General features: G+C 45.1%; 1 protein-coding gene across 5 annotated transcripts in view; it reads left to right on the forward strand.

Moving 5' to 3' along the window:
• LOC140204767 (suppressor of cytokine signaling 1-like) overlaps positions 1-22,550 on the forward strand; it is an 82,818-nt gene that overhangs the window by 38,540 nt on the left and 21,728 nt on the right. Inside the window, exon 3 of one of the 5 annotated variants that reach the window (XM_072271533.1) lies at positions 20,762-21,030. The exons of 3 other annotated variants lie outside the window; for them this stretch is intronic. The gene's annotated coding sequence lies outside the window, so the exon portion shown is untranslated. Of the gene's footprint in view, positions 1-10,776; positions 11,017-20,761; positions 21,031-22,550 lie in introns of those variants that run through there. One more of the 5 variants, XM_072271536.1, reaches the window with a different exon arrangement.

The raw sequence follows: 22,550 nt of genomic DNA on the forward strand, positions 1-22,550 counted from the left end.
TTCTTTGTATAATTTGGTCATAGAATAATTGGGAAATAGGCCATTTGGCCCATCGATATTAACCCCACCTTCCTGCACTTGGTCCTTGGCCATATATCCATTCAAGTGATCATCTAGACACAAAATACTCTTCAGATGCTAGGGTCAAAGCAACACTCACAACATGCTGGAGGAACTCAGCAGGTCGGGCAGCATCCGTGGAAACGATCAGTCAATGTTTCGGGCCGGAACCCTTCGTCAGGACTGTAGAGGGAAGGGGCAGAGGCCCTATAAAGAAAGCGGGGGGAGGGTGGGAAGGAGAAGGCTGGTAGGTTCCAGGTGAAAAACCAGTAAGCATCTCTCCAGCATTTTCCAGGCGGTACTCGCCATTCCCTGGGTGAGAAAAGTCCCACTCAGATCATATATTTGCCTAAGGCTTTCACGCAGTACTGTACATGGAGTATCTACAGTGTTTTACCTTACTTTTGAAATCTGAGTATCTGGTCCAAGCCATTTGGCATCTCTTAATGACTGTAATTTTGCTTTTCTTATTTAATGAGATATAGCGTGGAATAGGCTATTCCAGCCCTACGAGCCTCGTCATCCCCCAACCCTGATTTATCCCTAGCCTAATCACGGGACAGTTTACCATGACCAATTAACCTATGAACCGGTATGTCTTTGGACTGTGGGAGGAAACCAGAGCACCTGGAGGAAACCCCCACGGTCACAGGGTGAACATACAGACTCCTTACAAGCAGCGGGGGGAATTGAACCTGGGTCACTGGTTTTAAATGTATTCCTCTTAATCAGTATTAATGACCTTGGAAAAGTGATCATTCTCCAACTCCACTGCAGCTACTGTCCTGAAGCATGAGCTCTGTTTTAAATTCTACGAATGCTAACAGTCCTGCCGAGTAATTGCCCCATCTTCTGTTCTATCTCAGAGGCCCAGCGGCTTCAGTGTTTAGCTGTTGCCCAGCCATATCTGAATCTAAAACTTAGAACCGTTTCACTTATTTCCCTTTCAAACATGTCCTTGTGACTGACCTCCTGTTGTCCTGAACTTGCAGGTTGCCTGCCCTGAGCAGCCAGTTTCTTCCTCTGGGGGCCCCCAGTGCAGCCCATCGTCCCGCAGAGGCTGCTTTGGTGCAGGCACTCATGCAGCCTCAGAACAGATCTGACAGTCAGTGAGGTAGTGTTCTCAAGCTGTTGTTTCTCCTCACCGTCCCATCACCGCCCTCTGGTTTCCCTCCTCCTTCCCTTTCTCCCACGTTCCACTGTCCACTCCTGTTAGATTCCTTCCTTTTCAGCCCTTCCTCCTATCAGTTCCCAAATTCTTACCTCATCCCCTACCCAACTACCTCTCCCCCCTCAGCTGGTATCACCTGCCAGTTTGTACTCCTTCCCTTGCTCCCCACCTCCTTATCCTGGCTTCTTCCCCCTTCCTTTCCAGTCCTGATGAAGGATCTCGGGCCGAAGCTTCGACCATGTATTCCCCTCCATAGATGCTGCCTGACTTGCTGAGTTCCTCCAACACTTGCTCAAAATTACGACGTTCTTTTCTATATTTCAGCAATAAAAATGTGTAATCTTTGAAACTGATTTGGTTAAATAACAAGTCCCCCCATCATTTGGAACCAGGTTACAGTGCAGAGACCCGATTCTGTCAAAGGGGGTGTAATGCACTCCTTCCCTCTGCTAGCCTGCAAGTCATGCTTGCAGACGTCCCACCTCTCCCGGAAGTTCCGGGAGTCTCCCGCATATTGATAGTGGCTCCCTGATGCCTGCAAATTATATACAATATCACAGAAATCAATTTTTTTGAGAGTGAACGGGCGAGAGAGCAAGTGAGCAAGAGAGCTTGAGAGCGACCACGAGAGAGAGCGAGAGCAAGCAAGCAAGATCGCACGCGAGAGAGAGAGAGAGAGCGCGCGCCATGGCAGAGTGTTCTAAAATAAGAAAATATAAAACGTACGTCACCCCAGACTACGTTAAAGTGTACCCCTGCCTAATAGGGGTCGAAATAATGACAGTGTTGCTCACTGCACTGTTTGCAACAGTGACTTTTCTATTGCCCATGGTGGGTTAAGACTGTAAAAGACATGTTGAGGTGAGTTTAACAGGTGTCATTCGTTCATTAGCATAGCTAACGTTATTTAAACTAGCTGGCTAGCTGCTAAGGAGCTACTCTATTGCAGACATCCCACCTCTCCCGGAAGTTCCAGGAGTCTCCTGCAAATTGATGGTGCTACCTCCCTGAAATGAGTTTTTGCAGGGTGGGATATCTGCGCTTGGGCGAGGTACCTCAAGTTGCTCTACTCTACTGTACTAAGGACAAGGTCTAGACAGAGTGGACGTGGAGAGGATGTTTACGATAGTGTGGGATTCTAGGACCGAAGGGTACAGGCTCAGAATACAAAGGCATTCCTTTAGAGTGGAGGTGAAGAGGAATTTCTTTAGCCAGAGAGTGGTGAAAGTGTGAAACTCATTGCCACAGACAGCCATAGAGGCCAAGTCATTGGGTATATTTAAAGCAGAGGTTGATAGGTTCTTGTTTAGTCAGGGTGTCAAGGGTTATGGGTAGAAGGCAGGAGAATGGGGTTGAGAGAGATAATAAATCAGTCATGATGGATTGGTGGAGCAGACTCAATGGGCCAAATGACCTAATTCTGCTCCTATGTCTTGTGGTCTTAACACCCTCAATCCCCCCAGCATTAGGGGCAGATTTCCATGCTGAGGAAGGGAAAGTCTGTGTTTGTCTCCAGTGGAAGGCTACAAGAGTAGTTAGCGGTGCAGGATCCCTGGTACCCAGGACTTCCACAGAACTGTGGGCCTGTTATGATCGCTCTTAAGTAAATGATTTTAAATCAATGTTGCTGGGATTTGAGTATCTGAGTTAAAGGAGTTTATTAATCAAAGTATTGAGTATAAGAGCTGGAATGTTATGATGAGGTTATATAAGGCATTGGTGAGGCCGAATCTGGAGTACTGTGTTCAGTTTTGGTCACCAAATTACAGGAAGGATATAAATAAGGTTGAAAGAGTGCAGAGAAGGTTTACAAGGATGTTGCCGGGACTTGAGAAACTCAGTTACAGAGAAAGGTTGAATAGGTTAGGACTTTATTCCCTGGAGCGTAGAAGAATGAGGGGAGATTTGATAGAGGTATATAAAATTATGATGGGTATAGATAGAGTGAATGCAAGCAGGCTTTTTCCATTGAGGCAATGGGAGAAAAAAACCAGAGGACAAGGGTGAGGGGGGAAAAGTTTAAAGGGAACATTAGGGGGGGGCTTCTTCACACAGAGAGTGGTGGGAGTATGGAATGAGCTGCCAGACGAGGTGGTAAATGCGGGTTCTTTTTTAACATTTAAGAATAAGTTGGGCAGATACATGGATGGGAGGTGTATGGAGGGATATGGTCTGTGTGCAGGTTAGTGGGACTAGGCAGAAAATGGTTCGGCACAGCCAAGAAGGGCCAAAAGGCCTGTTTCTGTGCTGTAGTTTCTATGGTTTCAATGGAGTAGGACTGTATTTCCCCGGATTGTAGGAGATTGAGGGAAGATTTGAAAAAGGTATATAAAATTACAGGTGGGGTAAGCACAAGAAAACTTTGTCCATTTAGGTTGGATGCGACTAGAACTAGTGGTTAAGGATGAAAGGTGAAATATTTCAGGAGAACTTGAGGGGGAATTTCTTCACTCAGAGGCGTGGTGAGAGTGTGGAATAAGCCGACAGCAGAGGTAGTGGCTGAGAGTTTTGATTTCAATATTTAAGAGTAATTTGGGTAGGTATATGGATGGGAGGGGTATGGAGAGCTATGGTCCAAGTGCAGGTCGATGGGACTAGGCAGAATAAGAGTTTGGCACTAGATGGACTGAAGGGCCTGTTTCTGTGTTTTCAGTTCTCCACAACTCTAAGTAATCATGCGTCAGGAGAATTTAACCAAACCTGGTGCATTACTTGTTGCTCTTTCTGACAGGGTTTGTCCCTTGTTGGTTCAAGGTCACTGCCACAGAAGAACATCAGGAAGTTCACTTACCTCCTGCAATGTTTAACCTATCTGGAAGCAAAACGAAAAAAAAAAATCCATTGATGTCCTTTAATGTTACATATCTGTGGAATGACTCAGACCTCGTCATCCTCTGCAAATCTTTGCAGCTTGGCGCTTGCATCTTTGACTCAGTGTTGTACTTTAGTTAGGAAAGAATTATTGAATGAAAGCAGAAATAGATCTGACAAGAGCTGTTAGAATTTTTGGTAACTGAGATACATTCGTAAGCACAGCTGACTTCTGATTTGTCAACCTGTGAAGTGTTTCTTCTGAAAGAACCCAAATCATTGCAAATCTCATCCTTCACATGCACTCAGTGGCCTCTTTATTTGCTCGCTAATGTAAATATCTAATCTGCCAATCACGTGGCAGCAACTCAATGCATGAAAGCATGCCAACATGGTCAAGAGGTTCAGTTGTTATTCAGACCAAACATCAGAATGGGGAAGAAATGTGACCTAAGTGACTTCGACTGTGGAATAATTATTGCTGACCAGTGGGGTGGTTTGAGTATCTCAGAAGCTGCTGATCTCCTGGAATGCACAATTTTCTAGAGTTTGCAGAGAATAGTGCGAAAAACAAAAAGTCCACTGAGCAACAGCTTTGTGGGCGGAAAAAGTTTGTCAATGAGAGAAGTCAGAGGAAATTGGTCAGACTGGTTCAAGCTGACAGGAAGGCTACAGTAACTCAAATAACCACGTGTCACAACAGTGGTGTGCAGAAGAGCGTCTCTGAATGCACATCACGCTGAATCTTGAAGTGGATAGGCTATAGCAGCAGAAGACCACAAACATATGCTCACTGATTACTCTATTAGACACAGGCAGTAACTAATAAAGTGGCTACTGACTGTACTGTATATCATTTGGCTAAATGAATATGCAAATTAAAGATCAACTTTATTCGCCGTATGTGTTTACATGTATTAGAAATTTGCTGTGGTGAGCTGGTCAGGGTGCGACATGCAACAAAAACCACTTTAGACAATTATAAAGAATTATATACAAAATAAAATTAGAGGTTAAATTGTGGATATGGAATAAAGCATGCATGAATACATAAATACCAGCTTGTATTTGAAGTATAAACAGCTTTGTGAAAGGTGCTTTAAAGTGTTCACAGAGCAGTGCAGCGATGGGGTAATAGAGGAGGGCGTGGAGGGCTAACTAGAATGGTTGATCAGATTAACTGCCTGTGGGCGGGGGGGGGGGGGGGAGAAACTTCTAAGGTGGTGTGAAGTTTTTGTTTTGATTGTGCCTGAGCACTTTCCAGAAAGGGGGAAGCCTTTGGAAAAGGCAGTTGGCTGGGTGAGTAGGGTCCGCAATGATTTCTCCTGCCTGCTTCTGTGTCCTAGACACACAGGAGTCCTGCAGTGATGGTAGACTGCAGCCAATGAGCTTTCCTGCAGACCTGACAGTTCACTGTAAGTTTTGTGTACGGTGAGAGGTTGTGCACCGAACCAGATGGTGACGGCTGATGTGAGGATGCTCACTATGACATCAGTGGAGAATTGCACCAGAAACCTGTGTTTCGCAGACAAACTCCAGACTACTTCACGTCTTTGATTAAGATCACCACTTCACCCTTTACCCTGCCCTACTTTATTTATTTAGCTATTGAGATACCGCGCAGAATAGGCCGTTTCGGTCCGTCAAGCCACACCACCCAGTAACCAGCTTTAATCCCAGCCTAACCAAGGGACAATTTACAATGACCAATTATCCTACTAACCGGTATGTCTTTGAACCGTGGTGGGAAGCCAGAGCACCAGAGGAAACCCACATGGTCATGGGGAGAGCGTACAAATTCCTTAAAGGCAGCAGCAGGAAGGGAAGCGGGGTCGCCTGTACCATAAAGCGTAGTGCTGACCACTACGCTGCGGTAACACCCGAGAGAGGAAACCAAGATTCCAGTTGCCTTATTATGACGCCTTCAACCTTGGAGTTAGTATTTGTACTGGTCTCTACATCCAGGTACAAAATTATAAACCAGAGCACCGGCAAACTTTACTGTTGCAGTAAAAAGCGACCATTAAGTTTAGAATAACTGAAAGGAGGGAGGAGATAATAAAGACAAGAGATTCTGCCAGTGTTGGAATATGGAAGACACACATCGAATAAAGGAGGAATTTTGTGGAGGCAGTACAGTAGCGTCAGTACAGGGTCGGCACAACATTGTGGGCCAAAGGGCCAGTAATGTGCTGTATTATTCTATATGTTCTAGCGTAACACTACCACAGTGCCAGCGAACTGAGTTCACCCCCCCCCCCGACAATTTGTAGGGAGTATCTACGTTGTCCCCATCACTACATGGGTGTCCTCCAGGTTCCTCCCGTATTCCGAAGGTTAGTAGGTTAATTGGTCCCACGGGCGGGCTCGTTGGGCCAGAAGGGCCTGTTACCGTCCTGTATCTCAAAAACAAAAAATTAAAAATGAGCTCAGCAGATCAGGCAGCACTCTGGAAAGGAACGTCAACAGTCTAAGCTGAAATCCTCCATCAGGACTCAGGCAGGAGATTAAACGGTGACGGTAAACTGGCGAGTTATATGAAGACTGAGTCACAGAATTCCTACAGGCACTTAGATGAGAAAATAAAGAGGGCGCTAACAAAAGGGAATCTGCACATGCAGAAAATCCAGAGCAACACACACAAGGTGCTGGAGGAACTCAGCAGGTCAGGCAGCATCAATGCAGGGGGATAAACAGTCGACGTTTCGGGCCGAGACCCTTCATCAGGATTGAAAAGGAAGGTGGTGGGGAGGGGGAGAGAAGCCAGAATAAGGAGGTGGGGGGAGGGGAAGGAGTACACGCTGGCAGGTGATAGGTGAGGGGGAAAGTGGGTGGATTGGGAGAGGGGTGTGATGAAGTGAGACGCTGGGAGGTGATCGGTGGAAGAGGAAAAGAGATGGAGAAGAAGGAAGTAGACATTGGTGCCTTAAAGAATGAAAATGGGGAATCAATAATGAGAAACAGAGAATGGTGGCAATTCCTAATGATTATTTTGGATCAGTCTTTCTCAGCAATAGATGTTAAAACAGTCCAATCTTAAGAGATAATTTAAGGGCGTAAGGAGAGTGAGGAACTAAAAGAATCTTTATTACTAGAGAAGGTGTACTCAGTAAACTAATGGGGATAAAGATTAATGATTCTTGACATAACAGTCTAAATCCTAGATCCTAAAAGGAAGTAGCTACATAGAGCGCAGATGCCTTGAGGGCAATCTTCCAGCCGTTTCCTGCGTTCAGGGTGCAGATGCCCTGAGGGCAATCTGCCAATATTCAGTAGAGATCCCATGGACTTGGAAAATGGCAAAAGCAACATCATGGAGGAGGCTGTCATCCATGCCAGGACCACCAGACTCAAACACTGTTCCTTTCCCCAAGCAGTAAGGCTGATCAACCCCTCCACCCACTAACCCACCCCTCTACACCCCCAACCACCACTACTTTATCATTCCCTGTCAGAGTCACTTTATATACATACACTCCAATGCCTAGAGTCACTTTAGGGACATACGATCAATCCATGTATATAAGCTATTTTATGTATTTATATTTATTTATTTTACTTTTTTATTGTCTGTCTTTTTATTATTATTGTGTTCTTTAGCTTATTGTGTTCTTTTTTGGTGCTGCATCAGATCTGGGGCAACAATTATTTCATTCTCCTTTACACTTGTGTACCGGAAATAACATGAAACAATCTTAATCTTAAGAAAGGAGAGAGAAGCAGAAATGTGGAACGTAAGCCGCAGTTAGCCTAGCATCTCACATTGGGAAAATGTTGGAATCCATTATCAATGAGGTGTCACAGACCATTCAGAAAATTATATCATTGTGATAAGGGGAAATAGTTATTGCCAAATTTGCTAGAGCTCTTTGAGGCTGTAACAAGACTTGAGAAAGAGGAACCAGCAGTTGTAATAGTATCTGGACCAGCAGATGGCTTTTGATGCATTACAAAAGGTTACTGCACCAGCTGAGTGCGTATGCAAGACAATCTTTTCACTGTAACTTGGTACGTGTGACAATAATAAAACCAATACCAATACCAAGATGTGGTGCAATCACAAACAAGAGAAAATCTGCAGATGCTGGATATCCAAGCAGCACATACAAAATGCTGGAGGAACTCAGCAGGCCAGGCAGCATCTCTGGAACAGAGTAAACAGTGGACGTTTCGGGCTGAGACCCTTCAGCAGAACTCAGGTCTCTGGTACTAGACTACCCCACCATAGGAAACATCCCCTCCACATCTTCTCTATCAAGATCTTTCAACATTTGATAGGCTTCAATGAGACTCCCTCTCCTCATTCTTCTATGCGGTGGTGTGCTGGGGCAATGGCATCGACACGGGCAATGCCAACAGGCTCAGTAAACTGATAGAAAGTCTGGCTCTGTTGTAGGAGTCACACTGTGGCTCACACTGGCTGTGGTAAAACAAAGGACCCTACAGAAATTCTTGGCAATTCTGGACAACGTTCCTCACCCTCTGCATGCCACCTTGGTTAAACAGAGGAGCACTTTTAGTAATAGACTAAGACAACTGTGCTGTTCCAAAGAGCGCTATATGGGGTTATTCTTACCCTTGGCATTAGGCTCTATAATGAGTCAACCTGTAGCTGGGGAAGTGATGACCCCCTCCCGTTAGACTGTTTGAGGTAACTTATTTTTTTTTATTCTTTCTTACTTCCCTTCTAATATTTGAATATCTGTGCATTTGTAATGCTACTGTGACAATGTGACTCAGCCACACATTGCTCTGTGACGACACCGGTGCCAAGCTGTATCAGCCCTAGTGCCCCTTCCCTTGGACAACATCGGTGTCGTGGAGAGGGGAGACTTGCAGCATGAGCAACTGCCAGTCTTCCATACAATCTTGCCCAGGCCTGCGCCCTGGAGACCTTCCAAGGTGCATATCCATGGTGTCATGAGACTAATGGATGCCTATTTTGAGACATTGTAATTTCCATTGGGATCAATAAAGGATCTATCTATCTATCTTCTGAATTCTAGTGAGTATAGGCCCAGAGCCACCAACCGATCCTCATATAGTAACCTTTTCATTCTCAGAATCATTTTTATAAACCTTCTCTGAATCCTCTCCATCTTTTCTGAGACAGTGGGCCCAAAACCGCTCATAACAGTCCAAGTCAGGCCTTATCAGTGATTTATAAAGCCTCAACATTACGCCCTTGCTTTAATATTCTAGTCCAATGAATGCTAACATTGTATATGCCTTCTTCACCACTGACTCAACCTGCAAGTTAACCTTTAGGGAATCCTGCATGTGGAGGGGGAGGGGAGGGGAGAGAATGTCGACTCAGACCGTGAGAGGCCTGCGTCGGGCATTTTCATGCCTTACAAGGTGCAGATTGGAAGTCTGTGTGGGGCACCACTCCTCACACAGACTAGGGCAATGTGTGGTTAAGTGCCTTGCTCAAGGGTACAAACACGCTACCTCAGCTGAGGCTCGAACCAGCGACCTTGAGATCACTAGACGAACGCCTTAGCCACCTGGCCACGTGCATGAGGACCTTCCTCTTCTGGCTTCCTCCCCATTCTTTTCCAGTCCCGATGAAATGTCTCAGCCTGAACCATCCACAGTTTATTCCTCTCCATAGATGCTGCCCGACTGGCTGAGTTCCTTCAGTTTTGTGTTTGTTGCTTGGCATCATTTACTGAGCACTTGCTTGAACAAGACTTCAGCCACGTCCTCAGTAGAAACATAGAAAATAGGTGCAGGAGTAGGCCATTCAGCCCTTCGAGCCTGCACTGCCATTCAGTATGATCATGGCTGATCATCCAACTCAGAACCCTGTACCTGCCTCCTCTCCATACCCCCTGATCCCTTTAGCCACAAGGGCCATATCTAACTCCCTCTTAAATATAGCCACTGAACTGGCTTCAGCTGTTTCCTGTGGCAGAGAATTCCACAGATTCACCACTCTCTGTGTGAAGAAGTTTTTCCTAATCTCGGTCCTAAAAGGCTTCCCCTTTATCCTCAAACTGTGACCCCTCGTTCTGGACTTCCCCAACATCAGGAACAATCTTCCTGCATCTAGCCTGTCCAATCCCTTTAGAATTTTATATGTTTCAATAAGATCCCCCCTCGATCTTCTAAATTCCGGTGAGTATAAGCCTAGTTGATCCAGTCTTTCATCATATGAAAGTCCTGCCCATCCCAGGAATCAATCTGGTGAACCTTCTTTGTACTCCCTCTATGGCACGAATGTCTTTCGTCAGATTAGGGGACCAAAACTGCACACAATACTCCAGGTGTGGTCTCACCAAGGCCTTGTACAACTGCAGTAGTACCTCCCTGCTCCTGTACTCGAATCCTCTCGCTATAAATGCCAGCATACCATTCGCCTTTTTCTCCGCCTGCTGTACTCACAAGCTGGGGTCACTTTTGTTGAGCGTGGTGTGATGTTGCACCTCCTCCACAATTCACAACTGAATCGCAGAGATTTAATCTCACCATTGACTGTGAAATAAGTTAGTTCTGTTTATTTCCAGTTAGATCTTGCTGTTTAGCAGTCAGTTTGCCCTCTGCTACACCTTCACCATATCTATGGTGATCGATGGATTGGTTGTCTCTCGAATCCGATGGTGGCGGTATTTTGAAACCTATGTAGGAATGCTTTTAAAGTGGACACTGGGGCAGTTCCACTCACTCGAACTTGGAAGTCCGGGTCCAGTGGTACAAGTGGTGGTCACATCATGGTTCTTTCTCGGTTGCAGTGGATGACCATGGCGTCTCCTGTGCCTTGTCACATCCTCCAGTCTCCACGGAGCGTTGCAGAACTTCCTTCATGGTCGTTGGATCTCATCTGCCCAGTCCGCTGGAGATGGCTTTGCCTCCTAGGACAGGCATGTCTATGCAGCAAAGTCAGAAATACAGTGTGAAAAATCACAATCAGAATCATCAGCATACGTCATGAAATTTGTTAACATTGTGGCAGCAGTACAATGCAATACATGGTAAATATAGAAAAAACTGAATTACTGTAAGTATATATATAGCTAAGTTAAAGTAAGTAATGCAAAAACGGAAACAAACAAAATATTGAGGTAGTGTTCATGGGTTGTCTGTCATCGATGTGAAAGTCTGTAGATGGTTGCTATACACGAATGCTCCGGATGGCTCTTGACGTGAGTTGGCAACAGCACATGACGAACGTTGAGCTCTATAACAACCTACCGATGCTCTCCACTAAAATCGAGGGGAGAAGACTGCAACTAGCGGGGCACTGTCTACGCCACCCCGAGCTACCTGCCAGCCTGGTCATCATATGGGAGCCCAAGCACGGGAGGATGAACCCTGGGCTCCCTCCCAAGACTATGATCAACACGCTCCTAGAAGACAGCGGCGCGGCTAATGTAGATGAACTGAACACACTGATGAGGGAGAGGGAGAAGTGGAGAGTCCATCATCGTGCCCAACGCCGGCCCCCTAGGCCTGAGTCGACATAGTAGTAGTAGTTCATGGATTCAATGTCCATTCAGAAATCAGATGGCAGAGGGGAAGAAGCTGTTCCTGAATCACTGAGTGCATGCCTTCAGGCTCCTGTACCTCCTTCCTGATGGTAACAATGGGAAGAGGCCACATCCGGGGTGATGGGTCCTTAATGATCGACGCCGCCTTCCTGAGGCACCGCAACTTGGAAGATGTCTTTGATACTATGGAGGCTCATTCCCGTGATGGAGCTGACTAATTTTACAACTTTCTGCAACTTCCTTCGATCTTGTACAGTAGCCCCCCCCCCCCGACCCCATACTAAACGGTGATACAGCCAGTCAGAATGCTCTTCACAGTACATCGGTGGAAATTTTCGGGTGAGTTAGGTGACAAACCAATTTTCCTCAAACTCCTGATGAAATGTAGCCACTGTCTTGCCTTCTTTATAGCTGCATCTATATGTTGCATCCGGGTTAGGTCCTCAGAGATACTGACATCCACGAACTTGAAATTGCTCACTCTCTCCACTTCCAATCCCTCTGTGAGGACTGGTTTGCGTTCCCTCGTCTTACCCTTTCTGAAGTCCACAATCAGCTCTTTGGTCTTGCTGACGCGGAGTGCAAGGTTGTTGCTGTGACGCCACCCAACTAGGGGAAGGTGCTAAAATTCCTCATGTTAGGAGGCATCTGCGGTGTTCCGGACTGATGAGCTATTGTCACATCTAACAACGGCTAGAAATAAAACAGGTTTTGAAATGTAGAGGGAAGGGACTGTTCTGTGATTGGATGGAGATCAGGAGGGATTGAACAACACAAGTTGTTATGTGCAATTCTGGTTACTCTATTACAGGAATGCCATAGGGACTTTGGCAGGGGTGCAGAAGAGGTTCTCCAGGATGTGGCCTGAATTAGAGGTGTGCAGTTTGGTCCAACTTGAGTTCTTCATTCTGGAGTGTCAGAGGCTGTGGAGTCGACATGATGGAAGTTTATAACATTATGCGAGGCCGAGGCCCAGATAAGTTAGGTGGAATTTTTCCCCAGGGTAGACATGTCAAAGCCATGAGAATATGCATTTACTGTGAGAGGGGAAAAGTTTAAATGAGATATATGGGACAAGTTTTTTTTTACACAGAGAGAGGTAGGTGCCTGAATGGTAGGTCTCCCCGTGGATGGTAGGGTCCTGCGTACACAGTGCTCCTGATAAATGTCCCCGATGGAGGGTCTCCCTACCATCTATCAAGGACATTTATCAGGAGCGCTGCATACGCAAGGTCCTCAGTGTTATCAAGGATCCCACCCATCCATCCAGCATCCTCTTTGACTTTCTACCATCAGGCAGGAGTTTCCGATGCATAAAGACAAGAACGGTCAGGATGAGAAACAGCTTCTTCCCTCAGGCCATTAGGTTTCTGAACTCCCTGCATTCAAGGTGTCACCAGATAATTTGTTCTGTACCCTACAATATTTAATTTATGCACTTTACTTTGTTTATCTTTGCATAATTCATTTGCAAATTTAATCCTTACATTCCTAAACTATTGTGTGTCATGTGTACTACTGCTGATTGGTCCTGGGTTCGAATCCGGCCGGCTCCTTGCACGCTTTCCATCTGTGCTGGGTTGAGCGTCAAGCTAGCAACTCGGTCTTGTGAGAAACGGACAAAAAAAGCACTAAGGAAACAGTAAGGTTGCTGACTGATGCGCCACAAGGCATGGAAAGGAGCAACAATAACAATGTGTACTACTGTACTTTACATCCTGGTCCAGGGAAATGTTGTTTCGTTTGGCAGTATACATATACATAGTTAAATGACAATAAACTTGACTTAGCATGATTGACATGGCTACCAAGGGTAATGGTGGAAGGAAGCATAGTAGCTTTAAAGAGAATTTCAGATATGCAGGGAATGGACGTGGATCATGAGCAGGCGGAAGAGATTACAATTTGGCATCGTGTTCGGGACAGACATTATGGGCCGAAGGGCCTGTTCTTGTTCTACATTCTAACAAATGGTGTTGGTGATGACATTTGGAAAGGCCACAGAGATGGGGGAGAAGTCTGAAATCTGAAATCTCCAGATGAGAGAGTGAAACAATAAATTTAGTGCTCGAACTGTGAGATAGGAAACTGCAGAGGCCGATTCTCTGAAATTGCTGAAGGCTGTGATATGCTAAGCTGAACAAGGAGAATACTAGACAGGAGGTCATAGGAACAGGCCCTTCGGCCATCGTCATTGTCACCCTTTTACACTAATCCTGAATTAATCCCGTTTTTCATTTGAGTCTTAAAGATTCGCTTTACTTGTCACATGTACATCGAAACATACAGTGAAGTGCGCCACTTGTGCCAAATCTGATCGGCAAGGATTGTGCTGAGGGCAGCCCGTGAATGGCAGTGTGCGCTCGGCGCCAACATAGCTTGCCAACTCTCTAACCAGAAGAGCACGCTCTTGGAATGTGGGAGGAAACTCGCACAGTCACGGGGAGAATGCACAGAACCCTTACAGACAGCGGTAGGCTGCCGTGAGGATGGAAGCAGGCCATTCAGCCCATCGCGTTCGTTCCGACCAGTGGGAACCCATCTGCCACACTTGGCCAGATTGGGAACGCGATATAGAATTGGCTTGTCACTAGACGCTGAGGGTTTTCCTTGTGGACTGGGCTTGGTCTCCAGCATGTAGCGGAGAACACGTTATCAGCATCAGATGCCGTGCACCAAGCTGGAAGAGGCACACGCAAAGTGCTGGGATGACATATGTGGCAATCAGCAAAATCAGCCTGCAGCAGGCAATACTAAGCAATCTTGAAACTAGCAGATCAGACTGACGCTCCGCAACCCTCCCACACCTTGTGAATGGTGGTAGATCTTAAACTGTTAACAGGATCTATGAGAACTCAAAAGTCAATGTCAAAGTAAATTTATTATCAAAATACATATGTGTCACCATGTCCTACACTCAGTGGTCACTTTATTAGGTACACCTGTACAGCTGCTCATTAATGCAAATATCTTATCAGCCAATCATGCGGCAGCAACTCAATGCATAAAAACATACAGATGTGGTCAAGGGGTTCGGTTGTTGTTCAGACCAAACATCAGAATGGGGAAGACATTTGATCTAAGTGACTTTGACTGTGGAATGATTGTTGATGCCAAACAGGGTGACTTGAGTATCTCAGAAACTGCTGATCTCCTGGGATTTACATGCAAAGCAGAATTTAGATTCTCTAGAATGGTGTGAAAAAACCTAAAAATTATCCAGTGAGTGGCAGCTCTGTGAGCAAAACGCCTTGTTAATGAGAGAGGTCAGTGGAGAGTGACCAGACTGTTTCAAGTAGACAGGAAGACAACAGTAACTCAAATAACCATACGTGACAACAACGGTGTGCAGAAACGGATCTCTGAGTGCACAACACATCGAACCTGGAAGTGGATGGACTACAGTAGCAGAAGACCATGAACGTACACGCAGTGGCCATTTTATTAGGTACAGGAGGCGCCTTGACTCATTTTCTTGCACTTTTCTCTATTTTCTCTACTTTCTTAAAAATTTGTGAAGATTTGACAAACTTTGACAAACTTCTATAGATGCGTGGTATAGCATATATTGACTGGTTGCATCACAACCTGGCATGGAATCATCAATGCCCTTGTACGGTAAATCATACAAAAAATAATCAATACGGCCCAGTCCATTACAGGTAAAGCCCTCCCCACCCTTGAGCACATCTACACGGAGTGATCTCGTAGAAAAGCAGCATCCATCATCGAGGACCCCCACCACCCAGACCATGCTGTCTTCTCGCTGCTCCCATCAGGAAAAAGGCACAGGAACCTCAGGACCTGCACCACCGGGATCAGGCACAGTTATTACCCCTCAACCATCACGCTGTTGAAACAGAGGGGTAACTTCACTCACCCCATCACTGAACTGTTTCCATAAACTATGGAATCACTTTCAAGGACACTTCATCTCATATTCTTAACTTACTTACTTAATTTATCTATCTATTTATTTTTTTCTTTCGTCTGTGCACAGCTTCTGTTTTGCACATTGGCTGTTGGCCATCCTGTTGGGGGCAGTCTTTCATTGATTCTATGGTGTTTCTTCAGGGGTACAGTGGAAGCCGGGACTCACCCAGCACATCTTTAAGAAAAAAGCCGAAATAAACAAGCTAATTAATTAGGTGCGGCCCGGCATTAAATGTCGGCCCAGATCAGAGGCGGTTGCCAATTTCACTTGCCCTACGCGATGTTCACTCCTCTTTCCAGGGCGCTGGAGCCTTTAGCTGTTCCATTGTTTGGTCAATTTAAACGCCAGCCCAGACAGGCTGAAAAGACAGGGCTGTCTGGATCGAGGTGACATGTTGAATCTAATTAATTATAAGTGCTGCCGTGCTTTCTTTGTAATGACGGTTACGTGCTGGTCCCAGAACAGCTCCTCTGACTCTTTTCAAAATTGAGAAATGTCGATCCTTAATGCCAAAGAATTTAAAGTTATTGACCCTCTCCACCTCAGTTCCTCTATTGAAGACTGGCTTCTGGGCGGCACCTAATTAATTAGCTTATTTATTTCAGCTTTTTTCTTAAAGATGTGCTGGGTGCGCTCCAACGACCACTGCACCCCTGTGTTTCTTGTACTTACTGTGAATGCCCGCAAGAAAAGGAATCTCAGGGTTGTGTATATGGTGACATATGTACTTTGATAATAAATTTACTTTGAACTTTCAACTTTGAACTTCAAAGTTCAGGGTGAATTTATAGCTATCCATAGATTGCCACCACCCTTGTTTTCGGGGGTGTTGGTGGAGGAGACACTTGCCTCAGGAAAACCCAGTCTCTGATGTTGTCTCACAGTCTTAGCATTTAAAGGCCTTGTCGAGTCAAGTTCCTGGTCAGTGGTGTTACCCAGGCTGATTAGACATGGAACGAGATCCTGAGATGGTGGGGACCTCGAGAGCGATCATCTCATCCACGGTAATTCTGGTTGGTGGGGGTGCTTGACGATGAGTTTGTAGTGAGTCAGCAAAGAGGCTTATTGAGGGCACTAATTGTTGTCCTTTTGGTCACCGACCAGGAAATTAATGATTAAGGAAAAAAAATCAATTAAAGAAAGGTCTTTCATTTGTTAGATAAGAGTGTAAAATTGTTATTTTTCTTGTAGTTCCTATCCTTCCTTGTACTTTTATATAATCATTATTTATGTGTAATTGTTCAGTAAACTTTTCAGTAATTGTAGCTTCAGTATTTTTCTAGAAGCTTCTTAGTTTTTCTGCTGTGGGTATTCATAGGGATGAGACGATCCACAAACACATCGGACCACTTGAATCTGACATTCTCATAGGCTAATTGTTATCACTGGAATGCTGTTATCTTTTGTAGTCGAAGCTAGTTTTTTGTGTGTAGAGAACAACCACGACCTTTTGTTCTCGGTGGTTCCCTTTGTTCTAGTAACACTTAATAAAATGGCCCTAAGCAACAATTTCTATGCCTCACCAACACAAGATAGTCTGCAGATGCTGGAAGTCCAAGGACTGGAAAGGAAGAGAAGTCAGATTGATTCCTGGATTGTTCACCAGATTGATTCCCGGGATGGCAGGACTTTCGTATGATGAAAGACTGGATCGACTAGGCTTATACTCGTTGGAATTTAGAAGATTGAGGGGGGATCTGATTGAAATGTATAAAGTTCTAAAGGGATTGGACAGGCTAGATGCAGGAAGATTGTTCCCGATGTTGGGGAAGTCCAGAACGAGGGGTCACATTTTGAGGATAAAGGGGAAGCCTTTTAGGACCGAGATTAGGAAAAACTTCTTCACACAGAGAGTGGTGAATCTGTGGAATTCTCTGCCACAGGAAACAGTTGAGGCCAGTTCATTTGCTATATTTAAGAGGGAGTTAGATATGGCCCTTGTGGCCAAAGGGATCAGGGGGTATGGGGGTAAGGCTGGTACAGGGTTCTGAGTTGGATGATCAGCCATGATCATACTGAATAGTGGTGCAGGCTCGAAGGGCCGAATGGCCTACTCCTGCATCTGTTTTCTATGTTTCTATGTCAGACTAAGAAGGTGGGGTTGGTCGGAGAGGGAAGATGTACAAAGTGGTAGGTGATAGATGAAAGCAGGAGAGGGGGAGGGGTGAAGTAAAGAGCTGGGAAGTTGTATGCCTCAGTCTGACCATCTGGACCTCTAGATCACAAAAGCGCCACGATCCAACGTATTCTCTCACGATATTGAAAACTACAGCAAACTGTCAGGTTCTGCAGAAAAGGTCATTGGCTGCAGTCTACCATTACTGCAGGGCTTGTGTGTGTCCAGGACAAAGAAGAGGGCAGGAGAAATCACTGGGGACACCACCCCCCGCCCCCACAATCTGCCTTTTCCTAACGTTCCTTTCTGGAAAGCACTATAGGGCTATTAAAACAGAAACTTCATGCCATCTTAAAAGTTTCTTCCCCCAGGCAGATAATCTGATCAACTATTCTAGTTAGCCCTCCACACCCCCTCTATCTGTTACTCCCCCTTCTATCTAATACCGCCCCATCACTGCACTGTAAATAATTTAAATCATTTTTTATAATACATTGTCAATACATTCTGATATTTCTGTATTTATGCACATTTTATTCCATGTCCGTACTTTAGCTTATAACTTCATTTTTATATAATTCTTTATTCTTCATAATTGCCGACAGCTGCTTTCTGTTGCATGCTGCACCCTCACCAACACACCACAGCAAATTCCTAATAACTATAAATGTATATGGCAATTAAAGTTAATCCTTGATGTATTCATTACAAGATTCAAAGTCAAAGATTCAAAATACATGTATTATGGAAGTACATGGGGTGATTGATAAATTCGTGGCCTGAGGTAGAAGGAGTCAATTTTAGAAAACCTAGCACATTTATTTTACAACATGTGCAGACTTAGTCCAGCGGTCGTGGAGCATACGGATCCCTTCTTTGTAGAAGTGGTCCACAGCAGGGGTGATTGATAAGTTCGTGGCCTAAGGTAGAAGGAGATGAGTTATACAGCTCTCGTTATATGCACATGCAGTTCAACTCTTTGAGTGATTATGCAGAAAGTTTGAAGTTAATAACTCATCTCCTTCTACCTTAGGCCACAAACTTATCAATCACCCCTGATACATTATTAACTGATGAGTTATTAACTTCAAACTTTCTGCATAATCACTCAAAGGGTTGAGCTGCATGTACATGTAACGAGAGCTGTATAACTCATCTCCTTCTACCTTAGGCCACAAACTTATCATTCACCCCTGCTGTGGACACTTTCTGGAGGTCCAAGATCCGTATGCTCCACAACCGCTGGACTAAGTGTGTAAATGTAGGAGGGGACTATGTTGAAAAATAAATGTGCTGGGTTCTCTAAAATTGACTCCTTCTACCTTAGGCCACGAACCTGTCAATCACCCCTCATATATACAGAAAACAAATGTGAGATTCACCCTCCCGCAGGCAGCCATGAACCAGAGAAGCATCATGGAACCGGTTCAAGAAAACAACGAACACCCAACGTGCGAAAAAAAAGAACAAATTACGCATACAGCCAAAAGCGAGCAGACAACATGTAGAATATCAAACATCAAACCAGCAGTCCAGTAGCATTCAGTTTAGTTTCGTTCAGTTCCACACCATGCCGCTAGCCCACTACGGGCCGCAGGGCTGTTCTCCGCTGAAGTGCGCCAGTCTGCACCGATCGCCCCGATCAATCTGCTCAAAAACAGCAGAGTAATAAAGAGTAACCAAAATCCAGGACATGTAACATGAACCTTAAAGTCCCCCAAAACAAGTCCACAGCCTCGCTGATCAATCCTGGTAACGTGGGTCCCAAGACTCTTGCACTCCCCTCCGACAGCAGCAAGCGAGAGGGAGAGGAAGACTGGTCAAACTCAGGCAGACGGCATCAAACACCCTCCTGCCCTCTGCTCTCATCTTAGTCGACCTCAGACTTGCTTGGCCACTCATTCGGAGAGAAGCAGTGGAGACAATCATGGGCTCGCACCCTCGGGGAGAAACAATGGAGCCGACTATGGGCTCGTGCCCCATCTGTAGGCCTCCAGCCTGCACACTCTGCTCCAGACCTCACCAAACTCCCTTAGAGACAGCAACGTACTCTATTTTAGCCCCCAGAACAAACCATCAAATTGTAAAATCAGAAGTCCCAATCACACGCAGCACGGTAGTAGAATCATATTTGAAAGAGGAAGAAGTAAAAGAAGCGGTTTTATGAATTGTCGGCAGGACGTTGCCATTGATTGTGTTGCTCACTGGTGCTACCTTGGCAAGGGGGGCCACGCCCTGGGGAATCACTGTTGCTCTACAGTTGGAAGTATGAGGCTTGATTGATAAGTTCGTGGCCTATGGTAGAAGGAGTCAATTTTAGAAAACCTAGCACATTTATTTTTCAACATAGTCCCCTCCTACATGTACACACTTAGTCCAGCGGTCGTGGAGCATACGGATCCCTTCTTTGTAGAAGTGGTCCACAGCAGGGGTGATTGATAAGTTTGTGGCCTAAGGTAGAAGGCGATGAGTTATTAACTTCAAACTTTTGCATTTGTGCATGCAACGAGAGCATCTTGGACCTCGAGGTGGTAGGAGGAGATGAGTTACACAGCTGTCGTTACATGCACGTGCAGTTCAACTCTGAGTGAAAATGCAGTAAGTTTGAAGTTAATAACTCATCTTCTTCTACCGTAGGTCACGAACTTATCAATCACCCCATGCTGTGGACCACTTCTGGCGGTCCAAGACGCCGACTTCTACAAAGAAGGGATCCGTATGCTCCACGACCGCTAGACTGTGTGTCTGTAAATGTAGGAAAAATAAATGTGCTAGGTTTTCTAAAACTGGCTCCGTCTACCTTAGGCCACGAACTTATCAATCACCCCTGGTGCTGTTATTTTTATTTCAGAAACACGGTAGTCAAAGTCTCTGTAAGTAGGTAACGTGGAAGTGAAAGGTTACCCCAGGGTAATGAACGGATTGTTGTAGCCACATGCAAGTCAGCTTTGTCCGTTAAGTCGGAAAGCACACACAAGGAAAGTACTTGGTATGGTTCCCACAGTGTGGTAATGAATGATATTGAAAGCACCTATGACAGGGAAGAAGCAGTTACTGAAAGCGGGGAGGAGGTTAAACTAGTTCTGCCATTCTTAGGAAGGGATGTATGTATCTATGCAGGATTTTTAATTTACTATTCTGCTTTGCTTGTTCTTATGTTCATAACTTGGGTGAAAAAGGATTTGCTGCTTTCCCGGCGTAGATAACGAATAAACTATTTTCGGGATTCCAGCCGAGTACTGGTATTGATCTTGACAAAGACAAAGGTCTCACTCCAAGTAAGAACTGGAACTCGATTGTAAACAAGGTGGGATAGCGGAAACCTGATTGGTTGAGGACTAGCCAATCAGGCGGACGGAAGGCAGGAGTTGAGCATATATACCACCGGACTAGACACGCCTAGGCATCATCCCTGATGAGGTGGTGGAGTTTGTCATCGAAACGTCAGGTAAAATCAATAACTTTATTGTGTAATATTTCTGAATACAGTATTTTTGGAAAAAAAAAGTCAGGTAAAATGGATACCTGTACCCTGCTGGAAGCTTGAGAAGAGTTTATTCTTAACTTTGGTATTCTTTATACTTTATTGTTGTGAAACAATTGGTACTAGAACATACAATCATCACAGCGATATTTGATTCTGCGCTTCACACTCCCTCGATTACAAATATTAAGTATTAAAAATATTAAAGATAGTTAAAATTGGTAAATATTAAAAATTTAAATTATAAATCATAAATAGAAAATAGAAAAATGGGAAGTAAGGTAGTGCAAAAAAAAAACGAGAGGCAGGTCCAGATATTTGGAGGGTACGGCCCAGATCCGGGTCAGGATCTGTTCAGCAGTCTTATCACAGTTGGAAAGAAGTTGTTCCCAAATCTGGCCGTACGAGTCTTCAAGCTCCTGAGCCTTCTCCCGGAGGGAAGAGGGACAAAAAGTCTGTTGGCTAGGTGGCTCTTGTCCTTGATTATCCTGGCAGATGTCCCTTTAGAAAAGATATGAGGAAGAATTTCTTCAGCCAGAGGGTGGTGAATATAGAATTCATTGCTGTAGACAGTATGGAGGCCAGGTCCCTGGGTATCCTTAAATTGGAGGTTGTTAGATTCTTGGTTAGTCAGGGTGTCAAATGGGGTTGAGAGGCATAATAAATCAGACGTGATTGAATGGTGGAGCAGATTTGATGGGCTGAACTCTGTTCCTATGTCTTATGGTCTAATATTAGTAAAGGTACCAGTCTTGCTTTCTTTTAGGCATTTCAGAGAATAGGTAGGTCCTCAGTTTGTAGTGAAAGGTAGTATCACCCGGAATAGAAATCTTCTGTTACTATCCCGGAACCTCTGTCGGAATCTGTGCATTTGTGTTGCTGGAGTGGGACTTATGCCTGGAATGTCCGGAATCAGTTGAAGAGGTGCTCGTAGACTTGCACTAGGTGCCTTCATTAGAAGAGAGCTCTGCTGAAAGTGAGATGAGAATCCAATCCCAGCCCACATATTCTGCATTCCTCAAGAGTGCTGATGTTCACTGAATCTAACTTCACCCACTGTGGGGGGGGAGATTTGATAGAGGTAGACAAAATTTTGAGGGGTGTAGGTAGGGTAAATGCAGAGAGGCTTTCCCCCACTGAGCTCGGATGAGACTACAACTAGAGGTCGTGGGTCAGGGGTGAAAGGTGACATGTTTAAGGGGAACTTCGGGTGCGGAACGGGCTGCCAGCGCAAGTGGTAAATGCCGGTTCGATTTCAACATTTAAGAGAAGTTTGGGTAAGTACACGGACGGGAGAGGAGTGGAGGACGATACTCCAGGTGCAGGTTGATAGGAATGGGAAGAATTCGGCATGGACTAGATGAGCCGAAGAGCCTGTTTCTATGACAATAAATGGAAATATTTCTGCTGGAGGTCAGCAAATTCCAAATCGCTGAACTAGTTACGTTGTTGGAGAGAAGCTGGAATACCAGCCAGCATTCATT

This window comes from Mobula birostris, chromosome 11 (genome assembly GCF_030028105.1).
Source record: "Mobula birostris isolate sMobBir1 chromosome 11, sMobBir1.hap1, whole genome shotgun sequence".
NCBI lineage: Eukaryota > Metazoa > Chordata > Chondrichthyes > Myliobatiformes > Myliobatidae > Mobula > Mobula birostris.